Here is a 20,492-nt window from a genome sequence, read left to right as displayed (position 1 = left end):
TTTAGGATTGTATCCTTGCTGACTCAAACTATTGGGTTGAGGGTAACGTCGCCTTCAAAAGAGGGGCCTACTACAATAACTAAGATAATCTCTTAAACAAGTGCAAAAGTGCGAAAATAATCAAAGGTTATACTAATACACGTGTCGGATCCAAGTGATTCATCTTGTCTATCTGTTTTTTATTTTATTTTTATTTTCAGCATTTAGTTAGTTTTTATTTTTCTTAGTTTAAAACATTTTTCTAACCTTTTGATTTGATTAGACGTTGAGGATAAACCGGTATTAAAAGCTCTTGTGTCCTTGGACGACCTCGGTATCTTACCAACACTATACTACGTCCACGATGGGTGCACTTGCCCATATGTGTGTTTAGTGTTAGTGAATATCGTGTTTTATAAATTTAAAACTTGGCTAAAAGTGTAAAAAGGGCTTAAATATACATCTAAAATTATAACACACTTCACGCACATCAAGTTTTTGGCGCCGTTGCCGGGGACACAAGGATTTTAAGAAAGTTAGGAATCAACGGCCTAATCATATTTTTATTTTTCTTTAATTTTTTAGGATTTTTCTTAGATTTTTAGCTTCTGCAGAGCTCAACACGGGGCCGTGCCCGCTGAACACGCCCCGTGCTCAATCATTGGAACTGGCAATCCTGTTTCAAGTCAGACAGTAGGCTGAACACGGGGCCGTGTCCACTCAACACGCCCCCGTGCCCAAGATTCAGTTGCTGAAAACAGAACCGTTAGATCCCGGCGGTTGGTAATTTCTGACACAAACATGAGTGATAGTAATTCTTTTTACTTTCGGCACTCTTATGGTTTGTGGTGTCGAATATGTGGAGGCGAACATGAGGAATTAAAATGTTTTTTCCTCACTTATAGGCCCCACTATATAGACCCACCGATTCCTTGTAACCTTAAGAGGGGCGAAAGTAAAAATAAGCACTATTTCTCCCTCGAATGCGCCCAGCCAGATATTCTAGGAGAAATGCTCCTTGATGAGTTATTTCAACTAGAAGAACTACTTCTCAATTGGTCAAAAGAACTTAGGAAGGATTTTTTAGATCCATCCCAAGATGATGACCATGAGGAAATGTTGGAACCGCATTCCGACAACCTCGTTGCTCCCGAAAATACCTTCTTACCTAGAAAAGACGCGGACGATAGTCGTCCCTGTGTCGATTGTGCCGTGAAGGACTCCCCATCGACTTCGTTCGATGCATACATAGACCTGAGCGATTCGGCATACACCTTCTTTAACGAGAGCCCGGGAAAGGGTTGGACTTGTCCACCTAGAATGAAAATAGGAATTACCCTCACCGACAACCTCTTGCGTTCTCGCCTTAGTATAGGACAATTAAGGTATCTTAGGCACTTTGGGGTTGTTCCAACAAGTCAAGAGCCACCCGATATAGATTAGCTCCTTAGTAAAGACAAAACTTCATAAAACAGCTTTCCGACACGGGGCCGTGCCCGGCCAACACGCCCCCGTGTCCACCAAAAGATTCCCCTCTGATCAGAACGTCAGAATACGGACAAACTGTGTCAGAATTTCATCTGCACACGGGGCCGTGTCCAGCGAACACGGGGCCGTGTCCAGAAGGCTGTCGTTTTCTATAAATGCAGCCAAAAATCCTGCACATTTGGACCAACTTGGGGACAGAGATTTGAAGGAATCTTCTCTCAAACAATCCTAGGTAAGTCTAAAAGAAGTTTCCAACAACCCATCTTGTCCTTTCCTCTTCTAGACATTTCCTTCTTCTTCATCTTTCTTCAAAAACTACCATGAAAAGTTTGAATTTTCAATCTTTGTGGTAGGGAACAATGAGTTTTGATCATAGAATCTTGGTAAAAACATGTTATGTAACATTGTTTAAAGTTATTTACTGTCAAAAAGCTTGCATAAACTCAGAAAATAACTTAAAAACCCAAGATTCCTTGCTCCAAAATTCTGCAGAAAGATGAACACGGGGCCGTGCTCAATGAGCACGGGGCCGTGTCCAGAAACTGTTTCGTCATATAAACTGCTTTTGGTTTATTTTTCGTAGAATGGCGAGTGAAAACAGCGAAACATCATCCGTTCATTCATCAAACAGCCGAAGGGGAAGGAGGCCCTCCGTTGAAGCTACACTTGTGCACTACGTAATAGCGCTAAGAGAAGCTCTCGACGAAATGACGTCAGTAGAGGAGGTCCTCATTGACCGTATTAACGATCTTACAATGGGACTTGAAAGCCGCTTCCAAGAGATTAACCTTTTGCACCAAAGGTTAAACATTTTGGTGGCACCCCCTATGGAACCAGTCCTTCCACAACAAGACTGGAACTTGGCACTCGGTGTTAACAACCCTACCGGGTGGGAAGACTTTCCCGCAGAACCTCCTATGGAAAACCCACAAGAAGTTCCAGCGGAAGTTGAAACTCCTCAAACCAATGCAAACGAGCCCTCTTTTCTCCTTCCAAGGGAGGTAGAGGAGTGGCTTGCCGACATATGAGGAGAACCGCACCCGAAGGGAGGAGTTCTACAAAGCCTTATCTAACCAAGACTAGTAGCTTCTTGGAAATTTTGCTAAATTAAAATAAAACATAGGGCTAGAACTCCATAAGTTTAATATTTATGTAATTTTTATCTTTATGTAATGTCTCTCTATGATTTGCAATGCTATGATGGTTTTTATGATTGATGGTTGTCATGAGAATAAAACACACTCATGGTGGTAATGGATGAAAAAGGGAACGAGAAAAATGGAACCATGCACGAAGAACAGAGCAACCCGACAAAAATCTCCATCACAGAAGGCTCAACACGGGCCGTGCCCAACCAACACGGCCCCGTGCTGACCCCCTGCAGAAAATCACCCAGTTCAGGTAACTGGATACGGGCCGTGTTCAGCGGACACGCCCCCGTGTCCAGGCTTCTGTTTCAATTCTGCAATTTTTGTTACTGGCACTTGACCACGGGGCCGTGCCCGGTGAACATGGGGCCGTGTCCAGGATGCCAGTAACATAAATCTTTGCTTTTTAACCCACTTTTATACATTCTAATCAACCAAAAACATTATTTTTGGACACATTGAGGACAATGTGTAATTTAAGTGTGGGGGGGATGCTAAAACCCTTGAAATTTTGCAAAATCCTAAACACAAGCCTTACACAAAACTCTATTGGAACCGCTAAACACCCCAAATTTTTTCAAAAACTTTTTCATTTTTTTTATTTACTTGTCTTAGTTTAAGTTGGGAATAACAAGTTCTAAAAAGGTTATATTTTTACAAGTTTACAACCGATAGCGTCGTGATAAAAAAGGAACTAACATAAGAAAATTATGAAACGGCATAACAAGTCTAGTTTAAAATTCGATTATGGGGCTGTTTGGCTAAGCTTATTGGAATGACTTATTTACTTATTTGCTTATTTGAAAAGCAAATAAGTCATAATGGAATGACTTATTTACTTATTCCTCTCACATAATAAGCTAACCCAAACACCTTTTAACTTTTCAAAAAGTAAATAAGTAAATAAGTCACTAAAATAAGCTTAGCCAAACAGCCCCTATATATGCTTGGTCACATTAAAAACCCATTCCCACAAAAGTGAGTTTTGAGCCTTTATTGAGCACAAAAATACACATATTTAGATTAAATGCTCATTTTACGTTTCTTGTGTGAATAGCCGTTCGGTCCTTACAAATCTAGAACTTGCCACGACGATACATTCCCGGTCCTTACCAACTTAAACCCAAGTAAGTAAATGATGGAGGCATTAGGACTAACCATTTTTCTTTCAAAACCATTATTTTTCATTTTTTTTACCTACCCAAAATCCTCCTAGATAGCCCCTTTAAGCCTAAACCTTTCATTTCATTACCCCAAAACCCTTTTTACCCACCAAAAACCTTTTTATTTATTTTTTTTTTAGTAACAAGTTCGATTTTTCGTAAACATCGCCTTTTTATGTGACGATTGAAAAAAAAATATATATATATATATTGATGAAGTCAAAAACAAACAAAAGCTATAAAAAGCTTGTTTGGAGAAATACTTCAAAATAAAAAGTCACTAAAAACAAGGTACTTCACGAAAACCGACGCTTGTTACGATTTTCGCCCTTTTTACTAACCAACCACCCACCTTTAAACCCAAGTCTTCACCCCAAAAGTCCTCTTGATATTTACAAAGGTAAAAAGTTAAAAAGGAGGAGGATTGATTGCTTGGCAAGCCTATGGAAGACGTAAGTTCCGTGCCGCTCTCGAGTGATTCACTAAAAATATACACCTTCGGCCGAGTGTTGAGTGATCTCCCGTGAGGTATGTGAACTTGTATATAAATGGAATTTTAATAAGGCATGCTATGCCCAAATAAGTAATTCATCTTATGAAAAGTTCAAAATAAATCATAACGAATAGGATTGTAAATAAATAAAAATAAAACCTATAAAAACCTTGGATTCCCGACACTCTAGGACAAGCTAAAAAACTTCTCTTCTACCTATTCCATTTGGGAGTGTAAGCCACATTTAAAGAGTTTTGCTTGAGGACAAGCAAAAGTTCAAGTGTGGGGGTATTTGATGTGTGTAAAATGCAACATATAAAACACATCAATTAAGGCATAAAACTAACCCTTTTTAAGTACTAATGTTGGAAAAATAGTGTTTTTGTCTTCCTTTTGTATTTTCAGGATGAAATGAGCTCAAAATCACAAAAGAAGCAAAAAGACTACTAATTCTACCATAAATACAAGAAAAGGAACAAAAGTGGACTGCCCGGACCCTCAACGGCATCTCCCAAGGCAAAAGAGAAGAAACAGAGTCTGAACACGCCCCGTGTCCAGCGAACACGGGGGCGTGCCCAGGAAGCAGCATAAAAGACAAACCAGTAGAAGCTTCCATTGCCCACCACGGGGCCGTGTCCAGCGAGCACGGGGGCGTGGTGAAAGTACAGCAGGCGCATTAATTGTAATTCGCAATTACAATTAATGAGGAGAGAGAGTGTCAGGCGGGCACGCGGCCGTGTCCAGCGGACACGGGGCCGTGTCCAGCCTTCTGTTCAGCCTATAAATAGAGGAGCTTGGCTTCATTCTCTCTCATCCCTTGGCACACCACCTCTCTCACACTTCATCCACCACCCACCACCACCATAACACCATCATCCACCACCATCATCCATTGTCCATCGTAGAGTGTGTGAGTCGTCTCGGGATCCAAGATTGATCGTAAGAGTTCTTGACAATCAAGGCCATGTTTGCCTAAGTCTCTTACATCACTTGGTGAAGACAAGTGTTTAGTATAATACTTTTTATTTTTAATCTTTTGCACTTTTTATTTGGTTTTGTATTAATGACTTTAATAACTAGTTACTTATGTTGAAGGTGATCTTTCCTTATCGTTTGTCCGTGGTGTCTTGGCATTATTTTACTGTCTATATAAAATAAAAGATTTTCACCATTCATATCTCCACGGTCTATATGGAGGTATGTTGGCTACCTGGTCGGGGGTTAAGGGAACGGTTTGGTAAGGGTCTTGCCCTTGTTCAGCGTTTAGAGGTCCTGCTTGGGACCTGGGTCAAATTTAGTAGGATCTCCTTCAATACCCATAGGTATTGGATGGCGGGGATCCAAACTCTTTGACCCCCTCATAAGTTAACTACTATTAATACTATAACCCGGCTATTTAGGACTGTATCCCTGCTGACTCAGACTACTTAGCCGAGGGTAACGTCACCGCCAAAAGCGGGGCCTACCACAATTTGCATTAATAACTTAATTCATTATCTTTCAATAATCCGACCCTTTAGGATTGTATCCTTGCTGACTCAAACTATTGGGTTGAGGGTAACGTCGCCTTCAAAAGAGGGGCCTACTACAATAACTAAGATAATCTCTTAAACAAGTGCAAAAGTGCGAAAATAATCAAAGGTTATACTAATACACGTGTCGGATCCATGTGATTCATCTTGTCTATCTGTTTTTTATTTTATTTTTATTTTCAGCATTTAGTTAGTTTTTATTTTTCTTAGTTTAAAACATTTTTCTAACCTTTTGATTTGATTAGACGTTGAGGATAAACCGGTATTAAAAGCTCTTGTGTCCTTGGACGACCTCGGTATCTTACCAACACTATACTACGTCCACGATGGGTGCACTTGCCCATATGTGTGTTTAGTGTTAGTGAATATCGTGTTTTATAAATTTAAAACTTGGCTAAAAGTGTAAAAAGGGCTTAAATATACATCTAAAATTATAACACACTTCACGCACATCAGTGAACAATAAAATAATCATCATCACATCATCAATATTGGAGAACATGCAAGACGGCAGGAGGCAAGTCAATACATGCGCATAATTGGACCTCTTGTGGATTTCATGGATGTAGATTTGGGCCGACTTGGATTACTTTGATGGCAGTGGCCCAATTACGTGAAGGGCATCAATTGTTTTAAAAGGGATATATACACACATCCTCGACGACACACAGGTTTTTTCAACCATGTGTAAGGTTCGATGCTTTTCACTTATGATTTAGTTAATTAATTGTAATCGGTTGCATTTGCTTAACCTTATTCTTTGATCATTCAGTTCCCGAGAGTTCTAGTAATTGGGATATATTTGTTATGGGATTAGGGTTGGTAATTGTGATTGGTAACCACTAGATAACCTCCCGTTATGTATTGACCGGAGTACTTAGTCTTTGGTTATCACAATTAGTTGATTAGGTTAGTCCACTTATGTCTATGTAAGTGTTCGATTAAACATATAATTAAAGTTAATTGCAATTCCAAAGTCCGGAGGAACCATTGTTCTCTCCCATTGTTTACAACTTTTTATTTTTGTAATTCGTTAGTTAATCAATCAATCAAACCATCAACTGAGTTTTACTTTTTCAATAGTAGTTAATCAAAACTGAGCATTACACACTTTCCACAATCCTCCTCTGGTTCGATATCCGACTTACTCTAGCTACTAGTTTATTTCGGTTTTTGCATGTCACTAACGACAGACATCACCCGTATCGGCTAATTTATGTAAACTAGTTACATAAGCCGAACCGTGCGCGTAATAGGCGCAACGGGTAACTGTAGGAGTCCTACACTGTTTTTCCTAAGTCAATATACTTTAAAGAGGTTGTGGTATCAGTAGGATACCTTCCATAATGCCCGTAACGAGTTTTAGTTCATTATACCCCCCGTAGGGGTTTTCCGGTCATTTTAAAGACTTTTAAAAGGGTTTTCTGAGTTCTACGGGGAACCAGAGTTTCCCGATCTGTTTTATAAGTCTAAAATATTTTATTTATTATTTAGAATCAGTAGCAACTGGAATCGGGTCAAAAGACCTTGTAGAACTCAAGTTTTGGCCAAAAAGGGCATATTCGGTATTTACCGAACCGTAGCCATAACCGCAGGTTATGAGCAGGTTAAAATTTATTAAAAATCTTTAAAAATCCCAAAATATTATTTTACTACAGTGGGTAAAAGTTTTGGTGACGAAATCTTGGGTTAGGTAGGCGTTATGCTAATGGCGTCGTTTATTACAAAAGTTTCTTATAAATGCGCTAATTAGCATAACTCCCATTCTAGACCTCGGATTGGTGTGAAACTTTCGGGACATGCTTAGAATTTAGTAAGCAAGGTTATGGTCCCTTCACGTGTCTGAAATACTCGTTTTATTTTAAAAAGGGTGTTACGGTCAACTTTTAAGTAATTAACGGAAATGCATAAAAGACTCGGATAAATAATGAACCGGTCACAGAGGGTGATACCAACACGTGACCTGGTCCTAAGAGAGTCCTAAAGCATATCTACATTGTACTAAAACGGGTCAGAACTGAAGTCAAAGCAAAAGTCAAACTTTTGCGACATTCGGCTCCGAACCGGGTCAATATAGCAAATGGCCGAATCAAACGAGCGTAGACAAGTTTATGTACTTAATATCATGTTTTATGATCATCAAAACAGGTTTCATAGCATATACATTACAGATTATGCAAGAATCGCAAAAACAGCTTTCTGTTGACTTTTTAAGCATTCGTTTGACTCGACATTTGAACTAGTTAGAGTGGTGATCATGGGGAACCCTTTTAGAGGTTTATTACCCACATAAACACCAACAAATAACTACCTTTGATTCGACATAAGACTGAGCCATTAAGGATTTATCTTGAAGTCAAACCGTAGTTACGACGGTTTGATTTCTAGCTATATTACTATGTAAAACTAAACCACAAAGGATCTAATGACTTACAGAAGCTTGAACACGAAATGGAATGCTAGAAGAAGACTTGGGAGCTTCAGAATTGATCAGAGAAGTGTGTTTGAGTTGTGATTGAGTTGTGAACAATGTAAGCCTATTTATAGTGTTCAACATGCCCTTAGATCATTACAACACATGCTACAACTGAGTATGGATGATGGGCAGGTGGCCTAGAGTGTTATGGGTCGAGTAGGGGGTGCCCATGCCTCACTTATTGCCCATTTGATCCTTCACAAGCTCAAAAGGCATGAAGTTCCAAAGTTTATGCATCTGGGCGTCCCACGCGGCCCGCATGGAAGATCCATGCACTTTGTACGCGGGCCGCCTGAGTTCAACATCAGACGCGTACAATTTAGGAGGCTCGCGGCCCGCCTCAACTTAACCCAAAATGCAACGCGGCCCGCGAGAGGGTTATTTTTCAAAGGTTTTAAATCTTTTGTAATGATTGCGAAATCCTGGTAATTAATAACGAAATCTTTCGTAATTATTAACCTGACCTTTCGGGTTTGAAGGGGTAACTTTGCGGTTTGGCCCTCGATTATTTACAACTAAGGGCCTCCTGTTATTTACCCGCATTGTTAAGTCCCCGGTTAACTTTGTTAATTATTCAGAAAGCCTTAACTTTCGTTGTTGACGCTTTTAACCCTTCTCGTACGAATTTGATCATAACTTTCTCGTTTTAAAACGGAACTTCGCAGAATTTATATATTATATTCTAGTGAGCGTATTTTACTGTTACAAAGCCTCGGGTACGTCAAAGGGTCACTCAGAGGTATAATTAAACATGTTGACACAGTTAACCCCCGCAGCTTGTAATCTCTCACTTTCTTCCGCGTTTCGCTTCCGTACGATCCATGATTTATCCGTTTGAAGGTACGAGCACCATTTAGGGTTACTATACAGTATACTTACCCTTGTTTGACATTTATAACCCTCGAATTTATATACTTTCAAGGTTTGTCAACATTAGTCCTTTATTGAATATAATACGCCACGTGTAACTTAAGACACGTGTCAATACATTATTGGACACAAAATTTCGAGGTGTTACATCCTCACCCCCTTAAAATAAATCTCGACCCGAGATTTACTCAAACAAATGGGGATATTTTTCTTTCATCGTGGTTTCAACTTCCCACGTGAATTCGGGACCTCTACGGGCATCCCATTTAACTTTAACTATTGGCACATGTTTTCTTCGGAGCTTTTTCACCTGTCGGTCTTCGATCGACAAAGGCTTCTCCACGAACTTCAAGCTCTCATCTATATGCACATCTGTGTGTGGAATCACTAATGATTCATCACCGAAGCACTTCTTTAGATTGCAGATGTGGAACACGTTATGAATTCCATTGAGCTCTTCTGGTAAGTTTAATTTATAGGCAACCGACCCGACCCGTTCGATAACCTCAAAAGGTCCTATGTATCTCGGGCTCAGTTTACCCTTCTTACCAAAACGCATCACCCCCTTCCAGGGTGATACCTTTAGTAATACTTTTTCACCTACCTCAAAGTGAAAATCCTTACGCTTCGGATCAGCGTAGCTTTTCTGCCTGTCACGGGCAGCTTTGAGACGTTCCCGAATCTGGACAATCTTGTCCGTTGTCTCGAAAACTATCTCTGGTCCCGATAATTGGACCTCTCCCACTTCCGCCCAGCAAACAGGCGATCTACATTTCCTACCGTATAATGCCTCGAAAGGCGCAGCCTTTATGCTGGTATGGTAGCTATTGTTGTAGGAGAATTCGATTAGGGGTAGGTTCTTATCCCAACTACCACCTAAATCGATAGCACATGCTCGCAGCATGTCTTCTAACGTTTGAATAGTACGCTCACTCTGACCGTCTGTCTGAGGATGGTAAGCCGTACTGAAGTTCAAACGTGTGCCCAAAGATTGTTGGAAACTCTTCCAGAAGTGTGACGTGTACCTAGTATCCCTATCCGAGATAATAGATACAGGTATGCCGTGTAAGGCGACAATCTTATCAACATACAACTGGGCCAGAGTATCGGAGCTATAAGTCTCCTTGATGGGTAAGAAATGAGCTGACTTAGTCAGTCGATCGACTATAACCCATATTGTGTCGTTTCCTTTGCTCGTTTTTGGTAACTTGGTGATAAAATCCATAGTTACACACTCCCATTTCCATTCAGGAAGTTCAGGCTGTTATAGCAAGCCAGATGGCTTTTGATGCTCAGCTTTGACTTGCGCACAAGTAAGCATTTGGCTACATAGGCGGCTACAGACTTTTTCAAGCCTATCCACCAATAATTTGCCTTTAAATCCTGATACATTTTGTCCGCTCCAGGATGGACGGAATATTTGGAACTATGGGCTTCCTGGAGGATAACATCTCGTAGTCCTCCATAGATAGGAACCCATATCCGCCCATTCAATCTTAAAAGTCCATCCTTGTGAAGTGTTAACTGCTCCTCAGTTACTCCCAGCTTCTCCTTAGGATAATTAGCTTCCAACACAGCCTCTCGCTGTGCAGCTAATATCCTTTCAATCAAGTTATTCTTTACTTCCATCCTCCTCGCATTGATTCGGATGGGTTTCATCCTTTCTTTCCGGCTCAAGGCATCAACGACTACATTCGCTTTGCCGGGATGGTACCTGATCTCACAATCATAATCATTCAGGGTCTCCATCCAACGGCGTTGCCTCATATTTAGCTCCTTCTGATTGAATATATGTTGAAGGCTTTTGTGATCTGAATAGATTACAAACTTGATTCCATATAAATAATGCCTCCACAGTTTTAGTGCGAATACAACGGCACCCAGCTCCAAGTCATGGGTGGTGTAATTCTTTTCGTGCACCTTCAACTGTCTTGAAGCATAGGCAATTACCTTGCCTTTCTGCATGAGCACACACCCCATGCCAGTGTGTGACGCGTCGCAGTAGACTACGAACTCTTCAGTACCTTCCGGTAGCGTCAACACAGGAGCGTTGCTCAGCCTTTGTTTCAAAATATCAAAGGATTCTTGCTGCTTAGGGCCCCAAATAAACTTTTCCTTCTTCTTGGTTAGAGAAGTTAAGGGCGCAGCAATCCTTGAGAAATTCTCAATGAATCTCCTGTAGTATCCTGCCAACCCCAGGAAACTATGGATCTATGTGGGCGTCTTTGGCTCTTGCCAATTCATGACCGCCTCTACCTTAGCGGGATCCACCTGGATACCACGCTCGCTTACGACGTGTCCAAGGAATTGGACTTCTCTTAGCCAGAATTCGCACTTGGAGAATTTGGCATAGAGTTTCTCGCAATGTAGCAATTCGAGAATACATCGTAGGTGTTTCTCATGGTCAGCTTCATTCTTTGAATAAATGAGAATGTCGTCGATGAATACGATAACGAATTTGTCTAAATACGGCTTACAGACGCGATTCATGAGATCCATGAACGCAGCCGGTGCATTTGTGAGCCCAAAAGGCATCACTAGGAACTCGTAATGATCGTAGCGAGTCCTAAATGATGTTTTATGCACGTCTTCATCTCTGACCTTCAGCTGATGGTAGCCCGACCTCAAGTCAATCTTTGAGAAATAGCTAGCCCCTTGCAATTGGTCAAACAAATCGTCGATTCTTGGCAATGGGTATCTATTCTTGATCGTGACTTTATTAAGTTCACGATAATCGATTCACAGACGCATCGATCCATCCTTTTTCTTCACGAACAGGACAGGTGCTCCCCAGGGAGACGAACTAGGCTTGATGAATCCTTCTGCTAACAGTTCATCCAGTTGGGTTCTTAATTCCTTCATTTCAGTCGGTGCCAGCCTGTATGGTGCTCTAGCAATGGGAGCTGCTCCAGGAATGATATCTATCCTGAATTCCACCTGCCTATCTGGTGGCAACCCAGGTAGGTCTTCAGGGAATACTTCTGGATACTCCGAAATGACAGGAATGTCTTCTATCCTTGCTTTGGGTTCTTCAATAATTACTTGTGCCATGTAGATGACACAGCCCCTTTTTAAGCACCTTGAAGCTTTAGGCATAGATACGTTCTCAGGCAGTCCATACTGCGTATCCCCTCGAATGGTGAGCGATTCACCAGTCGGGGCCTTTAGCACAATTTGTTTTCTATTGCAGACTATCTGGGCCTGGTTGTGCGCTAACCAGTCCATGCCCAGAACAATGTCAAAACCAGCTAGATTAAAGGGAAGTAGAGATAGAGGAAAAGAATGGTTCTTAATGGATATCATACATCCCTCTAATATAGTGGAGACGGTTTCTACAGTGCCGTCTGCTAGCTCTACTTCGTACTTTACATTTAGGGTTTTAATAGGTATGTTCAGCAACTTGCAAAATTTTTGGTCTACGAAGGATTTATCAGCTCCTGAATCGAACAGTACTCTTGCAAAAATAATATTCACGAGAAAAGTACCTGTTATTACGTTGTCGTCTTGCAGGGCTTCCTTCACATCCATTTTGAAGACTCTAGCGTTATTCTTTTTGGGTTCGTCAGTCTTCTTGGCGAGTTTGGGGCAGTTGCTCCTGATGTGCCCCTTTTCACTACAGTTGTAGCAGGTCGCGTCCTTGATCTTCTTACAATCCACAGTCTTGTGGTCTTTAGACTTGCACAGTCCACAAGTGTGCGTCTTTGACTGGGATTGTGAGTTTGGCCCAAACCTGCACTTCCCAAAGTGGAATTTCTGGCAGTTCTTACATTTGGGCTTCTCCCCCGATCGTTGCTCATCCCTTCTCGTCTCGCCCCCTCTCTTGCCATCACCGTTTCCACGGTGTTTCTTTCCCGACCTTCGTGAGGTATCTTCCTCACGCTTTCTCTTTTCAGCCTCCTTGTTCCTCTGTGATCTCAGTCTGACCGCGTCCATCGTGAGGGACAAAGAGAGGTCAGTCACGGACCTGAAGGTCGTTGGCCGAGAGGCCTTCACACTAGCCTTTATCGCGGGCTCTAACCCCCCGATAAAACGAGCAATCCTCCTTGGTTCCGGGGTGACTAGATAAGGAACCAAGCGAGACATCGTATTGAAGCTCGTCAAATAGGCCTGGCAGTCCAGATTGGTCATCACCAATGACACGAAATCGGACTCTATCTTCTCTACCTCATGCTGAGGGCAGTAATTTTCCCTGATGAGAGAAACGAATTCCTCCCACGTCATGCTGTAAAGTACAACCTTTCTTGAGGCCTGAACCAGCGCCCTCCACCAAGCTAGGGCCTCGCCCTTAAATGACTGTGACACAAACTTCACAACATCCCTCTCAGCGCAGCCACTGATGTCCACCACTGTGTCCATCTCGTCCAACCATGTCATACATTCGACAGCACCCTTCTCCCCCGTAAAGTCTCGGGGTTTACAAGATACGAAGTACTTGTATGTGCAGCCCCTGGCCCTGGAAGCATCGGTATACTCCCTCTCGCGACGAATGCTATTCTCGTTTGACGAGTGGTTGTCGTCGTCTTTCTTGGGCTTGGATGAGTGGTTATCGTCATCCTTCTTAGGTTTGGATAGTGGTTTGCTGTGGGATTTCGATTGCGTCTTTGGCTTTGATGGTGGTTTGGAAACTTTTCTGCTTCGGGACTCTGTATACTCTCGATCCAAAGCTGCTTGCACAGCATTGTCGACAAGTGCTTTGAGTTGAGCGCCCGTTAGATTTATTTGGGCATTATTATAGTCATCTTCATTTGTATGATTACTTCCTTCATTAGGATTCGCCATAGTAGCTTGTATCTGCTGCAGAAGATAACGAAAATTTCTATTTAGGAGTTTATCATTGAATTGTCTTTTATGGCAATTCATTAACCATGGTATTGAAGACCATATCTGGTTATTTTGTTACTCACTTTACATTTAGGATTTGAACATACTTATCCTAATCACAATTAATATTGCTAGTGGCATAAAAGCCTAGTCACGAGGACGTTATTATAATATTAGCCGAGATTACAGAGAATCACGGTATGAAGGTTTGAACCGTAGTCCTTTTACTCCTTCTGACAGGGAGTCATAGACCACCACTGTCTTTTGTCTTATTATGACAACAATTATGGCCCGTAGGCACTACACCACTAACGGATGTTTGATAATTTGGCCCTTTAGGCACTACATCACTAACGGATGTTTAATAAGTGATCATCTTTATTGATGATTTAACCCATGATTTATTATATCATTAATTTGGGCTTTGGAATCCTTTAAAGGACTCTTGTATGAGAATGACGTGTGTGACTTTAACGAATCACATCAGTCATGATCGTTAACATGCTTACAGAGGTTAACAGGGAATCAGAATCTTTTAATTAGGTCTTACCATCTTGGCCGGATCTTAAAAGACACCTGGCTAGGTTTCACTCTAAGTTTCTTTATTTTGGCAGATCAATTAAAAGGAATGGTTTTGATTTGTTTCATATATAGTGATAACAAAATGAAATTCATAATATAACATTCCATAATTTTAATATGATTACACACCGCCCTAAACGGAACTTTTAAATAGTAAATACCTACACAGAGGTTTAAAATAAGTGACAAGTCCACGCAAGGACTAATATAAGATAAGTGTCCATGCAAGGATTAAAAGATAAGTCCACGTAGGGACTGAAATACGATAAATGTCCACGCAGGGACTTCTATTACATTAGAACATACATAAGGACTAATGGTCACGTTTCTTCTTCTTGCCCTTTAGTAGGTTCGCTAAGCCCTTGAGGAATCCTCGGTGGCTCTTACGTTCTTCCTCGAAGTCTCTTTCCACACGGCTCAAACGGTGGAGTATTTCTTCTTGCTCATGAGGAGAGAAACGTGGTTGTGGCGCTTGTTGCGGAACTGGAGGTCTGGGAGGTGCTGGATACCCATGTGCTGAGTAGTCCGGTACTCCCATGTTCCCATGAGCTCCGTCGGGATAGCGTGCATTATACCTAGCCGACACCACATATGGGTCGCGCTCGTAATTGTAGTTGTAATGTGCTTGTGATGACGGTTCGAACGGGTTGTAAGCCGTTGGACCCGTGTAAGCAGGTATGGGTTGGTCATACCCAAATGGTGGCGAATTTGGTGCAGCTGGTGCGGAGTTCGCCTCCTGTATAGGACTTGAAGTCCTTCTTCTTGTAGTGGCGGATAGTGGCTACTACTAGAGTGTCGAGGGGTGCTGAAGTGGAAATCCCCTCCTCCTCGTGTGGACATACGAGCATTTGTCCTCCTACGCCTTGGCGGATCAGGCATTACTGGCTGTACCGGTGGCGGTGGTGGTGGCGTAACTGCCACGAAGCGTGAATCCTCGGAAGGATCTCGCGGATGTTGCGGCTGTTGTGATGTCTGCTGAGGTGGCGTGTAGTACCACTCATGTCGGTCGAACAATGCTTGGAAACTATCTGGTCCCTGATAGGGTATGCCATGGAAGGATGACCCATCAGAGACTTCTATTGGATGCGTGGGCGTACCACGAGCAGGTTCTGTCGGATCAGTATCTTCGTCCATATGATCTTCGGAGAAATGATCTTGCGGCCCGGAACAAAACCTGAAGGTTCCTGGATGTAGTCAGCTGGATTAAACTGACCTCTGAAGTATGGAGTAGGGTCGTCAAAATTTCGGTGCGATACCGAACGCTGTAGAGGTATGAAGGAGGGTTGCGGGTTGTTGGGGTCATTTTCTGAGTTTGGCCCGAATGAGTGTCGGTACGACGGCGTCGAGCTATGCGAGGTGGAATGCCTCGCAGGTTCATAAAGGTCTCTTCGCCTCTGCGGTTCTTCACTCCTTGTAGTCGAAGGAGCTCGCGTACCTGAAGGCCCGGCTTCGTGATCGTGATGAGTAACGATCTCTACTCTGCCTCTTCTTCCCCTTCATCTTCCTCGGAATATCACTGGCGGCATATTTCCTGCTTTATAAAACTTTAAATACCAATAGTAAAAGAAAAGACAAAATTGGAATAACAATTCGAATTTGTCCTATGTTCTTGTCTAGACTCAAGTATGTGCAATTGTGTTACTGAGATTAAACACATTAGGATAGTGTTTAATTCACTCAATGTTGGCTCTGATACCAACCTGTCACACCCCGATTTCCACGTGTATCACCGGTGGGCCCGGTGGGGGATTACCGTGACGTAGTTGGCAACAATATAGTCAAACCACAATATATGAATGCACAGCGGAAGCATAAAGATAATTATAATTCAACCATTTACTGTAATATCAATGTATCACAAGTAGTTGAATAGTATCCACAGGATGGATCAAAATAAATAAAAATGTAGTTCAACAGATAAGACATCAAGCTTGCGAGACTTCTTAATGATGCTATGGAGCTAATGCCAGCCAATTACGTGTAGTACCTGCACTTAATCTTTTTGGGAAAATACGTCAGTTTACACTGGTAAATACATTCAACCGACTCTTTTGTAAATGTTTAATAAAATTGATTTGAATGCACGAGGCACAAATTCCTTTATAACTTGGGAGAATTATTTTAAAATTATAATCTTGTGAACGAATTACATGTTCCTTCTTTGCGTTCAGTAGCCCGGATCGTGCCGGGTTAAAGATCAATAGACACACCACATTTGCGTAAAACCGAGGCGGGTAAACCATCGGCTACGTCTTTTAATAGTATAGACATCAACCGGGTGTACGCTTACACCCGGGTGTCGAGGTCGTGGCCATTTCGTAAAATGATGCCAAGGATATCCGGGACATGGTCATTAACCCCCCAAAGGCTTTTAAGTAACAAGACTGTTTAAATGAGCCGATCAAACTATTCAATTAACCACCTCAACGATGGAATTATTTGATGCTCAATCAAGCGGTATTTTATATACCGTAACCCAAGCCCGTATAAGGGAAAATAAGTTAAAAGTATTTACCTTTGCAATGTATATTCCTTAATCAATTAAGTCACTGATATCTTTTACTAGGGCTCCTTATTCTGGAACGAAGGTTTTAAAATAACCTATTAGAATCCTAACGGGTCTTTATATTAGCCGTAGCCTAGACCGGTTAGTTTCGAAGGATAGATACGGTTTAATCGCGTGAAAGGCGAAAACCGAGAATGGAATGTGATTCTGACCCAACAAGTTCGGAGACTTGTTCTATATGGGTTTAATATTCACACTCTGGATTTTGGGGTCAAAATAATATAGTTTGTCCCGTTGATGGAGGTTGTGAAATCCGAGTGTTAACGTATGTATTTTGTGTGATTTATTGCCGTTTATGTGATTATACATTTGGAATATGTTAACTACGCAAGTATGTGGTTTTACAGGTTAATCGGCGTAATTCGGTGAAGTTTGGAGAGTTTAGTGCTGAAGCAGAATTATCAAGGAAGTATAATAATCATCATCATTATCACGTGGGAGTAGAGGGGTCTTGATGATCACAATATCATGATATTTACGGTTGGCCACTGTAAAAGAAACAGAAAGTAAAAACCGTAAACTACGGTTTTGTTGTGTAGCCTACGGTTAGAATCATAAGGAATTGGGCTGACTTCTTTGATTGGGTCGCCACACAACAAAACATCACGTGAAAAGGAGCTGACATACAAGACTTCATCATAAAACATCATCATTGTGGCAGTAGGTTTGCGCAGAATTGGGAATACAACAACAATGAATTAAATCATCATCACATCTTGGATAAGAGGACAAGAGGGGCCCACGAGTTGGAGAGATGTAACAAGACAAAGAGGCAGATTAGAGATGGGCCGACATATATCTCATGTGGATTTTTTGGGAGCTGAAATCATCAATCAACATACAGGTAGACCAAAGTGGCGGTTGAGAACAACATGGGCTTGGCTGATTTTGGAGTTACAACATCACGTGGCTTTGGTTTTGGTCAACAACATCAAGTAAGTTGGACTTCTTGGCAGATCACCATGTTGACTAATGGGCCGATAATTTGGACTAGTGGAAGACATAATTGGCGGCAGGCTTTGGGAGTGGTTTTTGATATTATATTCTATCAAAACAAAAATCACTTTAAATCAATATACATACACACGTGACATCTTGATGTCTTGTGCTGACAATATCACATGGATTCTAAACATAGTGGGCCGACCTTTTGAGGGTCTTGACTTTGGTGAATGATGTGTGTAAAATGCAACATATAAAACACATCAATTAAGGCATAAAACTAACCCTTTTTAAGTACTAATGTTGGAAAAATAGTGTTTTTGTCTTCCTTTTGTATTTTCAGGATGAAATGAGCTCAAAATCACAAAAGAAGCAAAAAGACTACTAATTCTACCATAAATACAAGAAAAGGAACAAAAGTGGACTGCCCGGACCCTCAACGGCATCTCCCAAGGCAAAAGAGAAGAAACAGAGTCTGAACACGCCCCGTGTCCAGCGAACACGGGGGCGTGCCCAGGAAGCAGCATAAAAGACAAACCAGTAGAAGCTTCCATTGCCCACCACGGGGCCGTGTCCAGCGAGCACGGGGGCGTGGTGAAAGTACAGCAGGCGCATTAATTGTAATTCGCAATTACAATTAATGAGGAGAGAGAGTGTCAGGCGGGCACGGGGCCGTGTCCAGCGGACACGGGGCCGTGTCCAGCCTTCTGTTCAGCCTATAAATAGAGGAGCTTGGCTTCATTCTCTCTCATCCCTTGGCACACCACCTCTCTCACACTTCATCCACCACCCACCACCACCATAACACCATCATCCACCACCATCATCCATTGTCCATCGTAGAGTGTGTGAGTCGTCTCGGGATCCAAGATTGATCGTAAGAGTTCTTGACAATCAAGGCCATGTTTGCCTAAGTCTCTTACATCACTTGGTGAAGACAAGTGTTTAGTATAATACTTTTTATTTTTAATCTTTTGCACTTTTTATTTGGTTTTGTATTAATGACTTTAATAACTAGTTACTTATGTTGAAGGTGATCTTTCCTTATCGTTTGTCCGTGGTGTCTTGACATTATTTTACTGTCTATATAAAATAAAAGATTTTCACCATTCATATCTCCATGGTCTATATGGAGGTATGTTGGCTACCTGGTCGGGGGTTAAGGGAACGGTTTGGTAAGGGTCTTGCCTTTGTTCAGCGTTTAGAGGTCCTGCTTGGGACCTGAGTCAAATTTAGTAGGATCTCCTTCAATACCCATAGGTATTGGATGGCGGGGATCCAAACTCTTTGACCCCCTCATAAGTTAACTACTATTAATACTATAACCCGGCTATTTAGGACTGTATCCCTGCTGACTCAGACTACTTAGCCGAGGGTAACGTCACCGCCAAAAGCGGGGCCTACCACAATTTGCATTAATAACTTAATTCATTATCTTTCAATAATCCGACCCTTTAGGATTGTATCCTTGCTGACTCAAACTATTGGGTTGAGGGTAACGTCGCCTTCAAAAGAGGGGCCTACTACAATAACTAAGATAATCTCTTAAACAAGTGCAAAAGTGCGAAAATAATCAAAGGTTATACTAATACACGTGTCGGATCCAAGTGATTCATCTTGTCTATCTGTTTTTTATTTTATTTTTATTTTCAGCATTTAGTTAGTTTTTATTTTTCTTAGTTTAAAACATTTTTCTAACCTTTTGATTTGATTAGACGTTGAGGATAAACCGGTATTAAAAGCTCTTGTGTCCTTGGACGACCTCGGTATCTTACCAACACTATACTACGTCCACGATGGGTGCACTTGCCCATATGTGTGTTTAGTGTTAGTGAATATCGTGTTTTATAAATTTAAAACTTGGCTAAAAGTGTAAAAAGGGCTTAAATATACATCTAAAATTATAACACACTTCACGCACATCAAGTTTTTGGCGCCGTTGCCGGGGACACAAGGATTTTAAGAAAGTTAGGAATCAACGGCCTAATCATATTTTTATTTTTCTTTAATTTTTTAGGATTTTTCTTAGATTTTTAGCTTCTGCAGAGCTCAACACGGGGCCGTGCCCGCTGAACACGCCCCGTGCTCAATCATTGGAACTGGCAATCCTGTTTCAAGTCAGACAGTAGGCTGAACACGGGGCCGTGTCCACTCAACACGCCCCCGTGCCCAAGATTCAGTTGCTGAAAACAGAACCGTTAGATCCCGGCGGTTGGTAATTTCTGACACAAACATGAGTGATAGTAATTCTTTTTACTTTCGGCACTCTTATGGTTTGTGGTGTCGAATATGTGGAGGCGAACATGAGGAATTAAAATGTTTTTTCCTCACTTATAGGCCCCACTATATAGACCCACCGATTCCTTGTAACCTTAAGAGGGGCGAAAGTAAAAATAAGCACTATTTCTCCCTCGAATGCGCCCAGCCAGATA

Source organism: Helianthus annuus, chromosome 17 (genome assembly GCF_002127325.2).
Source record: "Helianthus annuus cultivar XRQ/B chromosome 17, HanXRQr2.0-SUNRISE, whole genome shotgun sequence".
In the NCBI taxonomy this organism is placed as follows: domain Eukaryota; kingdom Viridiplantae; phylum Streptophyta; class Magnoliopsida; order Asterales; family Asteraceae; genus Helianthus; species Helianthus annuus.
This window is presented reverse-complemented; position numbering follows the sequence as displayed.